The sequence below is a fragment of the Hemitrygon akajei genome, chromosome 1 (genome assembly GCF_048418815.1).
Source record: "Hemitrygon akajei chromosome 1, sHemAka1.3, whole genome shotgun sequence".
NCBI lineage: Eukaryota > Metazoa > Chordata > Chondrichthyes > Myliobatiformes > Dasyatidae > Hemitrygon > Hemitrygon akajei.
The window spans coordinates 190,036,645-190,055,852 of record NC_133124.1 but is presented as its reverse complement, the minus strand read 5'-3'; positions in this window follow the sequence as shown (position 1 = coordinate 190,055,852).

Below are 19,208 nucleotides of genomic sequence, written 5' to 3'. Positions count from 1 at the left end.
CCCAGACAGAACCTGGAGATACATGACCTACAGGCTGTTGTGTACCAGCTATTGCAAGGAGGGTGCCAGAGTCACTCAGGTGAATCTGTTGGCCGCTCTGTGGAGCCAGTTCATCTCCCGACCCTGGAGAGATTAGATGGTGACTCTGGTTCTTGCTGTGGCTTCCTGGCTGGATGCTCGTTGGTGTTTGAACCTCAGCTGTCCTGGTTCCCTTCGGAGCATGGAAATGTGGCCTTCATGACATCTCTCATGACCAGGAGAGCCACTGCATAATTGGGAATGAAGGTCGGAGATTTGTGCAGATTCAGAGGAATTCTTGACCACCATGAAAAAGGAATTTTATCATCCCATCGGCGCAAACATAGCCTTGGACGTCTTAATGAAGCTGCATCGGAGTTCTGAACTTTGGCGCAAGGTGGAACGGGCAAGCCTTGGCCACTCCGTACCACCATGGATTTTGGGACAAACTAAAGACGTCCTCACCTTGAGAGCCAACAGGAAACTTAAGGTCCTCATCGACCAGTCCACCTGCTTTGACAATCCTCTGGCAGAGTGTAAGAAGGTCTACATTAAGGGGCTGAAGAGGGCTCGCCTGAGGCCTGGCCTCAATCCATTGCTGTTTCATTCCCCGCCCCATCACTGACCAGCCCATCTCCTGCTCGGAACTATATTGAGCCCATGCACGTTGGTTTCACCAGGCTCTCTGACGATGGGAGGTCCCAGTGTTGGAATCAAGGTGTTGCTATTACTGCAGATAAGCAAATCACCTGCGGGCCAAATGTCCGAAGCTGTAGCCGCCTGGAGAAATGCTATGACCATCCAGCACTGGGAAGACTGTGCCGGTAGCAACCACTACTCCCAATCCCACTGATTCTGGTTTCATGCTAAAGTGGAGTTCACCTGGAACTTAATGCAGGTGAAGGCTTCTGTGGACCCTGGGGCAGTGGAAAATTTTCTGGACTTGGGAACTGCCCATCGGCTCAACATACCGCTGGGAGAATTGCGCCAGTCCATGCCCACAACTGCCTTGGACGGCTGCCCGCTAGGTTACGAGTATTTCCAGGAACAGACTACGGTCTTGCAGATGAGGATTGAGGATCATGTGGAAGACATTAGGTTTCTACGTCATGAACTCACCGCTCATACCCTCGACCCTCGGGCACCCTTGGCTGTCCCAGCATAACCCATCTGTGGACTGGAGGGAGGGGAGAATCACTGCTTGGTTCAGTCATTGTAAGAGGGTAAGTTTGCAACGTGGAGTTCCAACCCCCGAGACCATCAACCAGCAAAGGGACAGACTTCAGTGCAAGGTAACTTGAAGCCTAAGGGATCCAGCACCAGTTCTCGACTAAAGAGAAGACTCCTAAACATAGACCCTTGGAGCCTGTTCCTATGGGCAGAAGACCATCTGTAACACCTTGTTGCCATCGCCTGAGGCTAACAGGGGTCAAGGGAATCTAGGGAGGAGATTTGGAGGTCGGTCGAACCACGCCACCACCCAAGAAGCCTGAGGAGTCATCTTTAAAGGAGGGTTCAGAAGAACTTGCAACGCTCAGGCAATTTGAAAGTCTTTCCGTATATGCCTTGGAGGAGGTCTTCAGCAAGGAAAAGCCTCAACTTTTCCACCACACCGACCCTATGACTCTGCTATAGATCTTCTGCCTGCTACTTGTCCTCCACTTGGTTGGTTATAAGTGCTCTCAGGTCCAGAGAGAAGTGCAATGGAAGAATACATAAAGGAAGTTCTTGCTATGGGATTCATTCAGCTCTCCACCTCACTAGCTGGTTCAAGCTTCTTCTTCGTACAACAGGATGGGAGCCTGAGGCTATGTATTGGTTATAGAGGATTAACTTGCACAACAATCAAGAATCATTACCCCCGTTCACTCATGAATACTGCCCTAGAGATTCTCCAAAGGGCAAGAGTATTCACTAAGCTAGACCTACAGAGTGTGTACAATCTGGTCCATATAAAAGAAGGCAATGAGTGGAAAACTTCATTCAATACACTGACAGGGCTCTACGAGTACCTGGTTATACCCTTTATCCTTACAAATGCTCCAGCCATTTTCAGGCCTTTATAAATGACGTGCTGAGGGATGCTCTCCGTAAGTATGCCTTCGTCTACTTGGATGATACTTTAATCTTCTCACGGAGGAGCATGTAGCTCATGTCAAGGATACTTTAAAGAGGTTTCTAGACCATGGACTTTATGTCAAGTTGGAGAAATCTGAATTTCACATTTCGACCGTTTCATTTTTGGGTTTCAACATCTCCAATGACAATTTCAAGATGGACCCTACCAAGGCCCAGGCAGTCAGAGATTGGCCACGACTATCGAGTGTCAAACAAGTGCAACGATTCCTGGGGTTTGCTAACTTTCACTGGGGGTTCATTAGGAACTTCAGCTCGGTGGCAGCTCTGCTGACGGCTCTAACTAAGAGATCCACCAGCCGCTTTGACTACCGAAGCAGTGGCTGCTTTTGCAGAGCTTAAACACTGGTTCACATCAACTGCCATCTTGTTTTCACCTAAACCAAATCTTCCCTTCTTCATGGATGTGGAAACCTCGGCATCGGTGTGGGTGCAGTGTTGTCTCAACAGTCACCTTCGGACAGGAAACTACACCCGTGAGCATTCATCTCCAGGCAGCTATCCCCACAAGAGAGAAACTACAGCTTCGGGAATTGGAAGCTATTAGCAGTTAAGATGGCCTTGGAGGAATGGTGTCACTGACTTGAGGGTTATATTCAGGAGGCCCAACTGGATTCCAGGTAAGCCAGGCGGTCTCTTTTCTTTAACCTTTTTAACTTTGTCCTGATCTATCAACTGGGGTCAAAGAATTGAAAACCAGAAGCTTTGTTTCTTCAGTTCGACAAACCTGAAGGCGAGGAGCAACTTTCCTCCGTTTTACTCCAAGCGAAGGCGAAAGTGCCAATTTGTTAGGGAATCAATGAGTTTGTTTGCAAGGCCCAGGCATTGGGGAGTCTCCTAGGGGTCTTCCGGGTCCACTGTTTGTCTCAAGCTCCGTCAGGTCAGTGGGGACATTAATCAAGAGTGACCTCTCACCCAGGGACTGCCAAAATCCTCCAGTTCATCAAGAGAAGGTGTTGGTGGCCTGGAATGGTGAAAGAGGTTTGTATGCTGTGCACCCGGAACAAGGATCCCTATACCCAACCTTAAGGGCACCTCCATCCTCTGTCTGTTCTGGACAGACCATGGCCGCATATCTCCATGGACTTTGTCATGGGTCTTCCATTTTCTAGTCTTCAGAGTAATTGTCGATTGACATTCAAAGGCCTGCAGATTCATTGTCTTGGACATTGAAGATGGCTGAAATTGTCCTGGACCAGATCTTCAGCATCCATGGTTTTCTGGTGGACTTAGTCACAGATTACGGTCCACAATCCACATCACATTTCTAATTGGTGCAACAGCAAGTCTTTCTTCTGGGTCTCACCTGCAGTCCAATGGCCAGATGGAACGGCTGAACTAAGATATAGAAGGTACTGTAAGATGTCTGGTCTCTGAAAGACCAGACGAGTGGAGCAACCATGTGATGTGGACAGAGTTCACCCACAACACTTTACGGCGTTTGGCGCACCGGATGTCCCCCTTTTGAATTCCAGTTTGGGTATTAGCTGCCACTCTTTCCTGAGCAGGCGGCTGAGATTTGAGTTCCTGCCGCCAAAGATCTCGTCCAATGCCGCAGGGAGAAATGGGCTCAGGGCAAGGGAGATTTGCCTACCTGGAAGGCTGAAATAAAGGCTAACTTCAAGAGAAGACAGGGACCTCATCAATATCTCTCATCACCAATAAAACACCTTCAGTCCTGTATTTGTCACCTTTTAGATTCTGTTCCCCTGTTACACTGCGACTCATCCCACTGACTGCAATTTTGCCCTGTCATCTGCCTGTCCTTCCTGACACACTGCCTCTGCTTGTAAATCAACTGGCCCACCTTCAGCCCTATCACTCAGTTTCCCAACTCCTGCCAAATTAGTTAAGACCCTTCCCTTTCCCTCTCATGACAATCACCCAGGTACCTCCAGTAACTTAGGGGCGACTACCTCCCTGTAACTCCTATCCATCACTTCCTTAGTTTCCCGTATGAGCTGAAGGCCACCGAGCTGCAGCTTCAGTCTCTTAACATGTTCTCTGAGGAGCTGCAGCTTGGGGGGTCAGAGTTGACCATGGTTATTGCGTCCTGGCTGTCTAGAAATGCAAACCTGGGCAGTACGCTATGGAGAACAAGCCGTTGTCCATGTAGCAAGATCCTCTTCTGAACGCATCTGATGAACGCAAAGGAATGGCAAAGCCTGATACAGTTTGGCACTAGCAGCATCACAGAAGTTGCCAATCAACATCCAACTCAACGTAGGACTGCCTTAGGGACTTCATCTCTGGATTTTTCCCTTGGAGTTTACTCCCAAAGCCTTCCCATGAGTGGGTATAGCTGTAAGGCAGTGAAGGTTTGAAAACAGAGTTTTCCTTCTCCTCGATGAGCTGCCAACCATGTCTGGTGAGCCCCATCTGCCCAAAGTAATTGGTTTTAAGGCGCCAGTAACCTGCCTTTGCCCCTTCTCCTGTCAGTAGGAATGGTTCTGCCGGGCTTAGTAGCTAAGCCACACATGAAGACCAGGAGCTGGTCTTGGTTGTCAGAGGCTATTTGAGGCCCACGCCATTGGGAGCAAGTGGGAGCTTGTCCCCATTACCACCCCTGGCTATAACAACCTTAAGGAACTTTAAGTAATGCCCTGGTTATTGTTTCTACTGCTATGCTATGAGATATTTTATTTTAGTAGTTTTCTGTAAAAGCAGTGTGAACTGGTGGTAGTGTTTTGGTTTTGGCTAAAGATAAGGAGCCATGTTGTTCAACTTAGGAACATTGTGTCAACCAATCAAGATGGTGGGATTGAGAGAAGGTTCCAGAGAGAGCTGGGCGGAGAGAGATTTCTGATGGACAGTAGTGGGGCTCATGATCTTTTGGCGGGAAATGTGGAGGGGAGAGGATCCGGGAGGATGCCGGGAGGATGTGATCTGAAGGGGAGACCCTAATGCAAGGAGTGCTTCTCACGACAGCTGCAAGGTGGTAAAGGTCCCTAAAGGCAGAAATCACTTGGGCCATGTGGATGACATGCAAGTGTTAGAAAACGTTTTTGGTATGACGGACAGCCCAGTAGAGCTTATGATGAGGTTTAGGTACACATCCCAGGAGAAAGGGGAGAAACTTTCCACTTACTTTTTCAGGCTAGAGAGACAGCTGCATTGCTTGTGCCATTAAGGGGCCATTCAATTAAGGATGGAGCAAGTTGTGAAGGGCGGGCAGTCACGCAACGTGATTGCTTTAAGCACTCGACTGACTCATAAGATATGTCCCCCCCCCCCCCTCATTTGTTGAGCTGATCTAAGAGAGGAGGAAAATACAATGGAGGAGTCGGAGGCCTCCACCAGTAAGGCAACGTAGTGGCCTCTGTTGCTGGAGTGACCCCAGATACCACAGGAGTGGGGCTTTTGCAGCATGCAGTGAAAAACCTGCAAGCTGAGGTATCTCGCAGGACAAGTCTGATAGTGCTAAGCAGAGGGCTGCTGCTGACGGGAGTCTCTACAACTGTGGACATTCCAAGCGGGCGTGTGAAGGACAGAGGAACCTTCAGAAAGTAACCCAATGGTTGCTTAAACTAAAAAGGAAGTCAAGAAGCGAGAGGGAATGTCCTGGCATCTCGGAGAGAACATGTTCCAATCAATGTATCAAGGGAAACATTGAAGTGCAAAACCCTGTTCCTGAAACCTTACTGGGACCAAACTTGGGTGTATCCATAAGGATTGGGGGTATTTATGCTAGAGCCATACTCAATACAGCTTCTTAGGTTACTCCACTCTACAGATCCTTTTCCAACAGGTATTTGACACATTTACCATTGATGCTACTCAATGCCCTAGAAATTTGGGGCACTAGTACTGATGATTACCCGTTCGATGGCTACTTGTCATTGAAGCTGAAGTTTTCGGAAGCAGATGTCGGAGCAACTGAGACCCTTGATACGTTAGTGTTGGTCTGTCCTGACTCGGTTGAAAAAGGTGAAGCTTCTATTATTATGGGAATAAATACTCCCATTGTGAGAAGGCTCGAGGGTGCATGCAGGGAGAGAAATAGAGAGAATTTTCTGAAGACCTAGTCCATTTAGCGGGTTTTCCGAGCTGCTTTTGAGAGTTCCCGCAAGGCAGAATGATAAGCATAAACAAGGAGCTGTGTGGTACACCCAGTCCAAGCACGTCATGCTATGTCTTGGGGAAGTAGCTAGGGTGGTGGGAGATCCCAAATTCCCTTGAATGCCTGATACTGATGCCCTCCTGGTGGATGCCCCGGAGGATCACAAAGAGTCATGTTTACCCGCTGGGGTGCTGGCGAGACCTGAACTGCAGAAACCTCCAGCTGTCCACCATAAACAGGATGACAGTGATTGTCAGGAACACCCTAGATAGAGGGGGTTCCCTCAAATGTGGGATGCCAATGGCACGTCTCTCCCTAGTTACTGTAATGTCTAGTTTTCCAGTGAGAAAACCAGGAGAGAGACAGTTTCCTGGATCGGGAAAGTTAACAATAAAGTCATTCAATGCTGGTGACTCCTCAGCATTGGATCTAAGGAGTGGGTATTATCAGACACCCATGAGTGAAACTGATAAAGAAAAGACAGCATTTATATGTCCACTTGGATCCTTTCAGTTTGAAAGAATGCCCTAGGGCATATCAGGAACACTGGCTGCCTTTCAACATGTCACAGAGAAGACTGTTGGAGACATGAATTTGCTTGAGGTACTGGTGACCTTGGATGACCTCAGAGTATTCAGGTCTACACTGGAAGAGCATGAGGTGAAGCAACTGAAGGTGTTAGACCACCTGAATGCCAAACGGTCAAAACTGTCACTGGACAAGCGCCCGTTCAGTAAGATATCAACTGCGTCAGACACGTAGTATTACAGGATGGAGTAGCCAACATGGCCAAGGCCCAAAAATGTGAGTCCCCTACGTTTATTCCCTGGATTCTGAGGGTACTACTGGAGATTTACTCCAGAGTGAGCCACCCTTTGAATCAGCTTCTTCGTGGCTATGCCCCCTCAGGGAAGAAAGGGAGGAGAATGAAAGGAAAAGAAGGCAAGGTTCATCTTAGTCCTTGGAGCCTTTCGGGAATGATGGGATACCAAATATGAAGAGGACTTTCAGCTGCTGAAAGAGTTGCTGTCTAAAGCACCTGGCTGGCCTTTGCAAACCCCCAGTTACTATAAGTACTGCATATAGAGGCCAAAGATGAGGGCTTGGGTGGTGTTCTACATCAGGACCAAGGAAAGGGTTGAGACCCTGTTGCTTTCAACAGCTGGAGTCTGTCACTCTCTGAATAAAACTGCCTTATGCACTAATAGGAGTTCCTGGCATTGAAATGGTCCATGGTGGATAAGTTAAGTGACTATCTAGATGGTGCCAAGTTCAAGGTGAGGACTGACAACAGTCTACTGACTCATATTCTGTCCTTGGTGAAGTTTAGTGCCATCAACCTTTGCTGGTTAACAGCGTTGTCTGCTTATGATTTCAGCCTGAAATATCGGCCGGGGAGTCGGATCATTGATGTGGATGCGTTGTCCTGATGTTTGCATGAGGCGCCGGAAATGGACGGAGAGTGGGAGGGCATTCCTACCTCTGGTGTTAAAGCAATGTGCCGGTTTTCCGCACTGGGGAAATCAGAGGCAAGGCAATAGCATGGTAGAGCTGTGGATCATTAGGGAGCTTCTAGTCATATGCCATTCCACAAGCATGTAACAACTTGTCCACTCTGGATACGAAACAATTGCCTGCCTTGAGTCCTGTGGAATTGGCAGCGGCCGAGCAAGACAACCCTTGTACCCTTGTATGTAATTGCCGAAGCCAACACAGAATTTCCACCAACCGTTGGAGGACCCTTTTGACGTTTCACATCAGACAACTCCTTTCCCATCTGTTGTCCAAGGGGATATGGCCCAAGAAGAGAAGCCAAAACACCTTCCTATTCCCTTACTGAAGAGGGAATGGGACAAACAGGAACAAAGTTTTATACATGGTCATGTCTCCTCCAGACAGACCTCAGTATTCCCAGCTGGTTTTGCCCAAGAAGTACTGGGGCATTGGACTGAAGTCACTTCATGATGATCTAGGTCACTTGGGGTTTGACAAGTCCTACGGATTGGTCCAAGATCGGTTCTATTGGCCCCGAATGAAGCTTGAGATTGAAGAGTAGTGTAAGTCATGCATCCAGTGTATTCAGAGGAAGGCAATGCCTATGAGAATTACTCCATTATCTCACAGAGTACGGGAACACTTGCTCTAGTGGGTATGGATTTCCTCTCCATAGACCCTGATTCTAGCAACGCTGCAAATGTCTTGGTCATTACGGATCACTACACCAGATCTGCTCAAGCCTTGCCCACAGAGGATCAGAGAGCACCCACAGTTGCCAAGCCAAGGTGTCATGGGAGAAGTATTTTGTTCATGATGGCCTCTCAAGAAGAATTCACAGTGATCAGGGAATGGGTTTTGAGAGTCCTCTCATACACGAGTTACTGGGCACGCTTGGAGCCGAGAAGTCAAGGACCATGCCATATCAACCTCGGGGTGAAAAGTTCAACCGGCCATTGCTAGACACGCTTGGAACCCTGGATGCAAACAGAAAGGACAAGTGGTGCCAGGACGTTGGGCATTTGGTACACAGCTACGACTGTACACAGAGTGAAGCTACTCACCCATGCTATTTGATGTTTGGGTGTGAAGAGAGATTACCTGTAGATCTCTGTTTTGGAGTTAGTGGTGAAGACTTTGCAGAAGGCCATAAGACCATAAGATATAGGAGCAGAACTGGACCATTTGGCCCATCGCATCTGCTCTACCATTTCATCATGGCCGATAAGATTTTCCTCTCAGCCCCAATCTCCTGCCTTCACACCTGACCAGTCAAGAACCCATCAGCTTCTACCCTAAATATACATAAAGGCTTGGACTCCACAACTGTCTGTGGCAAAGAATTCCACAGATTCACCACTGCCTGGCTAAAGAAATTCCTCCTCATCTCCGATCTAAAAGGACACCCTTCAATTCTGAGGCTGTGTCCTCTGGTCTTAGACACTCCCATCATCGGGATCATCCTTTCCTCATCCACTCTATCAAGGCCTTTCGCCACTTGAAAGGTTTCAATGAAGTGACCCCTCATTCCTCTGAATTCTAATGAACACATTAAACGCTCTTCATATGACAAGCCATTCAACTCTGGAAACATTTTTGTGAACCTCCTTTGAACCTTTTCCAATTTCAGCACATCCTTTCTAAGACAAAGGGCCTAAACCTGCTCACAATTCTCCAAGTGAGGCCTCGCCAGAGCTTTACAAAGTCTCAACATTGCATCCTTGCATTTATATTCTAGTCCTCTTGAAATTAATACTAACATTGCAATTGCCTTCCTCACCCCTGACTTAACCTGCAAATTAACCTTTAGGGAATCCTACACAAAGACTTGTACCTCAGTTTTTTGTATTTTTTTTCCATTTAGAAAATAGTCAACTCTTCCATTTCTTCTGCCAAAGCGCACAACCACACATTTCCCAACACTGGATTCCATCTGCCATTTATTTGTCCATTCTTCTAATCTGCTTAAGTCCTTCTGTAGCCTCTCTACTTCCTCAAAACCACGTGCCCCTGTACCAATCTTCACATCGTCTGCAAACTTTGCAACAAAGCATCAAATCCATCATCCAAATCATTAGCGTATAATGTTAAAAAATTGGTCTCAACGCACACCCCGCGGGTACACCACAAGTCACCAGCAGCCAGCCAGATGAAGCTTCCTTTATTCCCACTCTTTGTCTCCTGTCAATCAGCCACTGCTTTATCCATACTAGAATCTTTCCTGTAATACCAAGTAACTTCTTAAGCAGCCTCATGTATGGCACCTTGTCAAGGGCCTTCTGAAAATATAAAGTACACTACCAACTGATTCTCCTTTGTCTGTTCTGCTTCTTACTTCTTCAAAGAATTCCAACAGATTTATCAGACACAATTTTCCCTTGAGGAAACCATGTTGATTATGGCTTAGTTTATTAAATGCCTCCAAGTACCCTGAGACCTCATCCTTAGCAATTGTCTGCAACATCTTCCCACCAATGAGGTCATACTTTCCCTTCTTCAATTGCTCTCCCTTCTTGAAGAGCGGAGTGACATTTGCGATTTTCCAGTCCTCCAGAAACAACCTAGTGATTCTTGAAAGATCATTACTAATGCCTCCACAATCTCTTCAGTAACCTTTTTCAGATACTGAAATGTATACCATCTGGTCCAGAGAACTTATCTACCTTCAGAACTTTCAGTTTCTCGAGAACCTTCTCTCTGGTTATGGTAACTTCACACACTTTATGACCCCTGACACCTGGAACTTCCAGCATACTGCTAGTGTCTTCCACAGTGAAGACTGATGCAAAGTACTTATCCAGTTCATCTGCCATTTCCTTGTCCCCCATTACTACCTCTCCAGCATAGCTTTCCAGCTGTCCGATATCCACTCTCACCTCTCTTTTACACCTTATGTTTCCGAAGAAACTTTTGGTGTCCTCTTTAATATTTTAAAGCTGGAATTACTTTTGTATTCCAGCTTTACCTTCTTAATTACTTTCTTAGTTGCTTTCTGTTGTTTTTGAAAAGCTTCCCAATCCTCTAACTTCCCACTAATTTTTGCTCTATTATATGCCCTCTCTTTGGCTTTTATGTTGACTTTGACTTCTCTTGTTCGCCACGGTTGTGTCAACTTTCCTTTAGAATACTTCTTCCTCTTTGGAAAGTATGCTTCCTGCACTTTCTGATTTGCTTCCAGAGGTTCCAGCTCTTACTGCTCTGCAGATATCCCTACCTGTGTTCCCTTCCAATCAATTCTGGCAAACTCTTCTCTCACGCCTCTCGATTGTAATACTGATACATCTGACTTTAGCTTCTCCTCCTCAAATTTTAGGGTAAATTCGATCATATTGTGATCACTTTTCCCTAAAGGGTTCCTTTACCTTAAGATCTCTAATCAATTCTGTTTTATTGCATATCACCTAATTCAGAATAGCTGATCGTCTAGTGGGCTCAACCACAAGCTCCTCTAAAAAGCCAATTCATAGGCAATCTAGAAGCTTCCCCCCTGAAATCCAGCACCAACGTGATTTTCCCAAACTACCTACATATTGAAGTTCCCCCATGACTATTGTAACATTGCCCTTCTGGCATGCATTTTCTATCTCCCGCTGTAATTTGTAGGCCACATCTTTACTACTGTTTGGGTCTGTATACAATTCCCATCAGGGTCTATTTACCTTTGCAGTTCCTTAGCTTTATCCGCAATGATTCAACAGCTTCTGCCCCTATGCCACCTCTTTCTAATAATTTTATTTCATTTTTTACCAACAGAGCAATCTGCCCCCTCTGCCTTCCTGCGTGGTCTCTTTCCCAGATGAGCTCAATCGCTTTCACGCTCGGTGTGATGTCGCTAACTCTGAGCCTCCGAGGAAAGCCACCACTACAACCCGCAACCTGGTCATCTCAGAGGCTGAGGTACGCAGATGTTTCCAATGCGTGGACAGTGATGAGGCTGAGGGACAGGACAGCATCCCAGGGCGAGTACTCAGGATGTGCATGGCACAACTGGCAGGTGTGTTTACTGACATTTTTAATCTCTCCCTCTCCCAGTTTAGAGTGCCTTCCTGCTTCAAATTATCCACCATTGTCCCTGTACCAAAAAAGACCAAGGTAACATGCCTGAACGACTAGTGTCCTGTCGCACTCACCTCAGTAATAAGCAAATGCTTTGAGAGGCTGGTCAAAGACTACATCTGCAGCTTACTACCACCCACACTGGACCCCCTACAATTCACCTACCGACACAACCGATCGACAGATGACGCAATAGCCACTGCTCTACACACTGTCCTTACACATCTGGAGAAGAAGGATGCTTATGTGAGAACATGAGTGAATCTGCAGATGCTGGAAACAAATAAAAACACAAAATGCTGGCAGAACTCAGCAGGCCAGACAGCATCTATGGGAGGAGGCAGTGACGACATTTCAGGCGGAAACCCTTCATCAGGAGTGTTCTTGGACTACAGTTCAGCATTCGACACCATAGTTCCATCCAGGCTCGACAAGAAGCTCAGAGACCTCGGCCTTGACCATATCTTGTGAAGCTGGATCCTAGACTACCTGTCGGATCTCCCAGCAGGTTGTAAGAGAGGGCTCCCTCACCTTCACCTCTCTGACTCTCAATACACAAGCTCCTCAGGGCTCCTACATACTGAGTCCCCTCCTTTACCCCCTGTACACCCATGACTGTATCGCCACCCACAGCTCCAATCTGCTAATTAAATTTGCTGACAACACTATATTGGATTGGCCTTATCCCAAACAATTACGAGGTGGCCTACAGGGAAGAAGTCATCTCTCTGACACAGTGGTGTCAGGAAAACAACCTCTCCCTCAATGTGGCAAAAACAAAGGAGCTGGTTGTGGATTACAGGAGGAATGGAGACGGGCTAACCCCTATTGACATCAATAGATCTGGGGCTGAGAGGGTAAACAGCTTCAATTTCCTCAGTATTCACATCACCGAGGACCTCACGTGGTCTGTACACACCAGCTGTCTGGTGAAAAAAGCACAACAGCATCTCTTTTCACCTCAGACAGTTGAAGAAGTTTGGTATGGGCCCCCAAATCCTAAGAACTTTCCACAGGGGCACAATTGAGAGCATCATGACTGGCTGTATCACTGCTTAGAATGGGAACTGTACCTCCCTTCATTGCAGGACTCTGCAGAGAGTGGTGCAGACAGCCCAGTGCATCTGTAGTTGTGAACTTCCCATGATTCAGGACATTTACAAAGACAGGTGTGTAAGAAGGGCCTGTAGGATCATTGGGAACCCAAACCATCCCAACCACAATCTATTCCAGCTGCTACCATCCGGGAAGTGGTACCGTAGCATAAAAGCCAGAACCAACAGGCTCCAGGACAGCTTCTTCCACCAGGCCATCAGACTGATGAACTCGTGCTGATTTGAGTGTACTCCATATTACATTGACTGTTCTGTTTATTATAAATTACTACGATTGCACATGGCACATTTAGATGGAGACATAACACAAAGATTTTTACTTCTCGTGTGTGAAGGATGTAAAAAATAAAGTCAATTCAATTTAATTCAAACATCTGCCTGCACAACCTCTCCACTATCTGTTCTGGGACTGGTTCCCATCCCCCCGCACCTCTAGTCTAAACCCCATAGTGCCGCATTAACAAACCTTCCCCTTCGATATTAGTCCCCCTCCAGTTCAGGTGCAAACCATTCATTCTGTACAGATCCCACCCTCCCTAGAAACGAGCCCAATGATCCAAAAATTTTATACCCTCCCTCCTACACGCACTCCTTAGCCACGTATTAAACGGTATAATTTTCCCTGTTCTAACCTCACTAGCAAGTGGCAATGGTAGCAACCTTGACAACACAACCCTGGAGTTCCTGCCCTTTTAACGTAGCACCTAACTCCCTGAACTCCTTATGTAGAACCTCGTCACTCATCCTACCCATGTCATTGGTACCTACAGAACTTCTGGCTGTTCACCCTCCCACTTACTAATGCCAAGGACTTGATCCAAGATATCCCAGACCCTGGCATCCAGAAAGCAACATACCATTGGGAATCTTGTTCTTGCCCACAGAACCTCCTATCCATTCCCCTAAGTAACGAATCCCCTATCACCACAGCGTGCCTCTTCTCCCCTCTTCCCTTCTGAGTCGTAGGAGCAGACTCAGAGCCAGAGACTCACTCACTGTGACTTTCTCTGTTAGATCTTCCCCATCCCCCCCACACCTGACAGTATCCGAAGTGATATACCTGTTGTTGAGGGGGTACTCTGCACTGGTTTAACCCCTTTCCCCTTCCTGACTGTCACCCAGTTTCCCGTGTCCTGCACCTTGGGTGTAACTACCTCTCTATATGTTCTATATAGAAACATTGAAAACCTACAGCACGATACAGGCTGTGCTGAACATGTCCTTACCTTAGAAATTACTAGGCTTACCTCTATTTTTCCAAGCTCCATGTACCTATCTAAAAATCTCTTAAAAGACCCTATTGTATCCACCTCCACCATCATTGCCGGCAGCCCATTCCACACACTCACCACTCTCTGCGTAAAAAAAGCGTCTCCCTGACATCTCCCCTATATCACTCCTTCTTATCTCAAGTTTATGGCTGACGTGGGAAGAACTGCAAAAAGCTTTTGAGCTAGCAGTGGTTTCTGCTGCCAAGCAAAACCAAGAAAACAAGAGGAGATGTGATCAAAAGATTAGGGTCTCTCAACCGAGGCCTGGAGATAGAGTTGTGGCTACCAGGGCAGCATAAGTTGGCTGACCACGGGGGGTCTACACCTTATGTAATGGAGATTCAGATGCCCAATGTGCCCGTTTTCCAGGCGAAGCCAGAGGATAGAAATGGTGCTGTCAAAACTCTCCATCGGAATCACCTTCCACCCCTAGGGCAGGAAGTACATCTTGACCCAGAGCCGAGAGCCGGACAAGGAACCTACACCTGGTAGAGCCATAGAACCATAGAACATTACAGCACAGAAACAGACCCTTCGGCCTTTCTTGGCTGTGCCGAACCATTTTTCTGCCTAGTCCCACTGACCTGCACCTGGACTATATCCCTCCATACCCCTCTCATCCATGTACCTGTCCAAGTTTTTCTTAAATGTCAAAAGTGAGCCCGCATTTACCACTTCATCTGGCAGCTCATTCCTCACTCCCACCACTCTTTGCGTGAAGAAGACCCCCCCCCCCCCATGTTCCCTTTAAACTAGGAGAAGTCTGCACAGAGGGAGGAGAACAGAAAAGCAACTAGCTGACAACAGCGTGATTTCAGTAGGAACCAACTACTGAGTACTGTACAGACTCAGAGGATGAGGAAGTGGGAGCATGGGATGATTTACCTTATGCAAACTTCCCAAGAATTGCTGAAGAGATTCCTGAATCTCCCAGCCCTGACTCGGAGGACTGATAGGCAGACGGGGTAATAGACAGGGAAGGGAAATTGGGCTCCAACGTAATTAGGGAGGGAGCTGGCTTCAGTCAGGTGGCTGGGGACCCGAGTTGTTGGAAGGTATGAGTGACAGACAGGGAGAGGCATCCTCAAGAAAGCAGGAACACAGTCACGAGAAGTACCAGAGGCCGAAGAAGCTGATGATGAAATAAGAAGGTTTCAGAGAGTCAGGAAAGCCCCCCAGACAGGCTGGCATGTGATGCTCTGGGGTGACAGAGCGTTGCATCCAACCCAATAGTGAGATAAGTTGCTGCCATTTACACGTGGATTGTGGGGGGACGAGGATCTGAAATTTGACAGTCATTTGAACACAGTGTTATTAATAATGATTTAATAAGTTTCAAATTCATGAGGAAATCACTATTTTTGGTGGGGGGAGGGCAAATGCAATGCCCTGGTTGGGATATCTACTGCTATGCTGTGAAATATTTAATTTTTGCAGTTTTTTTCTAAAAGCTGCGTGTCCTGCTGGTAGAGTGCTTTGGTTTCGGCTGAAGATAAGGAGCCATGCTGTTCCAATTAGGAATGTTGTGTCAGCCAGTCGGGATGGCGGGATTGAGAGAAGGTTCTAGAGAAAGCTGAGCGGGGAGAGATTTCTGATGGACATTAGTGGGGTTCATGGTCTTTCGGCAGGAGATGTGGAGAGGATCCGGGAGGATGCCCGGAGGGTGCAATCTGAAGGGAGGACCTTAATGTAAGGAGTGCCTCACGAGATGAAGGAGTCCGAGGTGAGAAGTTCTACCTGTGATTGGTGATGAGCATTCAGTGCCGTGCGTAAAGTGGTACACCCACCCACTACCGAAATTAGCTCCAACGTTCATGTACACATTTAGACATGTTTAACTGTAATGGGCCCTTCTATTTTTCCTCCCTATTAATTGTTTGATAAAGCTGAAATTGGTAAATATACTTCCTTTATGATTTTATGGGTGCACAATTTGTTATTTCTTCTGAACTAATAACTGTGTATGGGCAGTATTTACACAGCATTCACTCAAATCGGAATTCCCAATTATTCTAATTCCCAATTCACCTCAAATCAAACTGATCCTAGATGTATATTGTTTATGAAAGGTGGCCTTCTCACCGCTCAGTCACCACCGAGTTAGCTAACGAGCTGAGTTTGTATACAAGCTCCGGTGAGAGCGATATAGACACTTTCTGTAATTCATACTTTTTACTATTATGTATTGCAATGTACTGCTGATGTCAAACAACAAAGTTCATGACATATGCCCGTGATATGAAACCTGATTTTGATTCTAATTCTCCCAAGCTGTCTACATCCTTCTGTAGACTCCCTGCTTCCTCAAAACTACCTACCCTCTGCCTATCTTCATCTCATCCACAAATCCATCAATTCTGTCATCCAACTCATTCAGATCCTACCTGCATGATCCCGAGCTAGCAATCCATGAGAGGGGCAGGCCTTCATTTCTGAACAACAGAATACTGGAAATCTAAGCTTATTTAGTGCCCAAGAAAGTGTCAGCTGCACGGTACAGCACAAAAGTCTTAGACACACACATACAGCTCGAGTGCCTAAGACTTTTGCACAGTACTGTAGTAATTTTATGTATTGCACTGTTCTGCTGTCGCAAAAAGAAAATCAAATTTCATGACAGACGTGAGTGATTATAAACCTAATTCTGATATGGGGCTCTATTGCGGACTGAGAATGGGAAGGGGGGCATGGAGAGGGGAATTATGTTTGGGGAAAGGGGAAGGGAGCGGGAAGTACCAGAGAGACAATCTGCAATGATCAATAAACCAGTTGTTAGGAATCAAATTACCTTAACTGGTGTCAGGGCTTGGTGTGTCTACGTCTGTGCCATCCCCCACCTCTGGCACTCCTTCTCTGCCACCTGTCGCACACCCCTCCCGTGGCACTGCACCTTCACCATTCCCAAATTCCTTTGCCACTGCTAGATTTACAAACTCTCTCTCTGCTCCACTTTGATAAATACATTACTGTACACGATAGGGGCATACTGTAAGTTCATGGCAAAACCTCAAACCACAATAATATAAAGGACAATTGGAACTAATTGGCTATTGCAAGAACATCTCCCTACGAGGGTAATCTTGCAAGGATCTGCTCCAATTTAGAGCTTCGCTAGACAGCAGCAGGCGGGAATGGGATGGTGTTGTTGGTAGTCTGTAAAATCAGCTCTATCGGACATGCACCAAGGCCTGGCAAAAATACTCAGCCTGCAGCAGAATCTCTCTGTATCTCAAACCTTTCGTCATGCCAAATATCCTTTCCATCTTGATCTTTTGAAGTTCTTGTCAAAATCTTCCATTCTATTTTATGTTGTTTCTGAGGGCACTGAATACTACCCAAGATTTAAAAAATAACCAGGAGCATAAAAAAGCAACTTCAAATTCAAATTGAAGTTCATTGTTGTCATGACCATACATACGTCAAGCATCAAAGTGCATTTATTATCAAAGAATGTATAAATTATACACCTTGAGATATTTCTGCTTTACTGGCAGTCACAAAGCAAGAAACCTGAAGAACCTAATAAAAAAAAGGAAAGGCTGTAACCTCTGCACAGAGAATGAGGGAAAGAAACACACTTCGTGTCAACAATAGTTGTAAACAACAGCATTCCAAACCAGACTGAATCCCTAGATCCACTCCCTGAAGCAGCCAGAGTAGGCCCAAGCCTTGATCTCGCTTCATCCTATTAGCAGGGCAAAAACAAAGTGACACTTGGGGAGACGACAGCTACCTGAGAGAGGAATGAACATCACGGGAGAGCAACCGAAATCAGCCTGACCCTCACCTCTGCACTCAGGCTTTCCATTCTACCTGGGCCGACGTTTAAGTTGTCTAAGTACCCAGTAGTGCCTCGCTCTACGATCCGGGCCTGGGTCAGTGACGCACCTGGGCCGCACAGCCCGAAGCCATTCTTGATCTCACCAAATTGGCTCGATACTTGGAGCGATTTAACCTCGCTCCCAGGTAAAGTGGACGGGCATCAAAACTCTTCTGCATTGACTCCTCTCCCATTCATTCACTCCACCAGTGACAACGATTACCAACTCCGCCTGAGACCACATCTTGAACACGTTGTGTTCTGGCTTTGCGATACACCCATCATGGCTCACCCTTCGAATCATCTTCACCTTCGCTTGCCTTTTCATTGCTTGCAATGATAATTTACCACAAATTCCTTCAGAAAAGGTGTTATTAGTATTTTAGTCGTATTTCTTGCCTTCTGAACTACCAGAAAGCTGTCACAAAGCTTCAGCAGCACCATGAAGCGTTAATACTACGAAAATCAGGTTTTTGTAGCAGCAGAATAGTATATTGACAAACATGTCAACAAACTAACATTAATTAGACAGGTGCAAAATAAACAACAGCAACAACACTAGAGCAAAACAGAAAGAGAAAAGATATATATGGTCTGAAGTACTGCCATGGTTTTTCAGATTGGTTCAAGAACCTGATGGCAGTGGGGAAGAAGCTGTTGTTGAACCTTGAGGTGTGGGCCTTCAGGTTCCTGTACCTCCTGCCCAATGGCAGTAACAAGAATAGGGCTTGGCCCGGATGGTGGGGGTGCTTGATAATGGATGCTGCCTTTCTGAGATATCACCTCGTTTTAAGACTGGTCGCCATCCATTGTGGCTGCTTTGCGCTAGGCCTTAGGCCTCAGCTCTTCTGCTACAGTTCACATAGCCACCAAGTTTAAACTTCTGGTCAAGATGGCGCCAGCATACAATGCTCCTTCAGTCGTTATCTTCCAAATAACTCAAGAAAATATCTGTTTTACTTCTTTCACATCTGTTTTTCGCCTTAAATGTGTTTCTGGGACTTTTAAAGTTAGAGCCAGCAATTTAGAGTTTCAATAGGTCCATTTAATGTCAGAGAACTGTATACAATATACATCCTGAAATTCTTTTTCTTCACTAACATCCACGAAAACAGAGGAGTTCGGAGATCGTTTGAGTAATTCAGCGCTTTGCTTTCTCTGAGAAGATTCTGGGAAGCAAGCGCATACTCGGACAGCCTCGATGCGAAGAAACCTTGAGACGGAACACAAGCCGACGT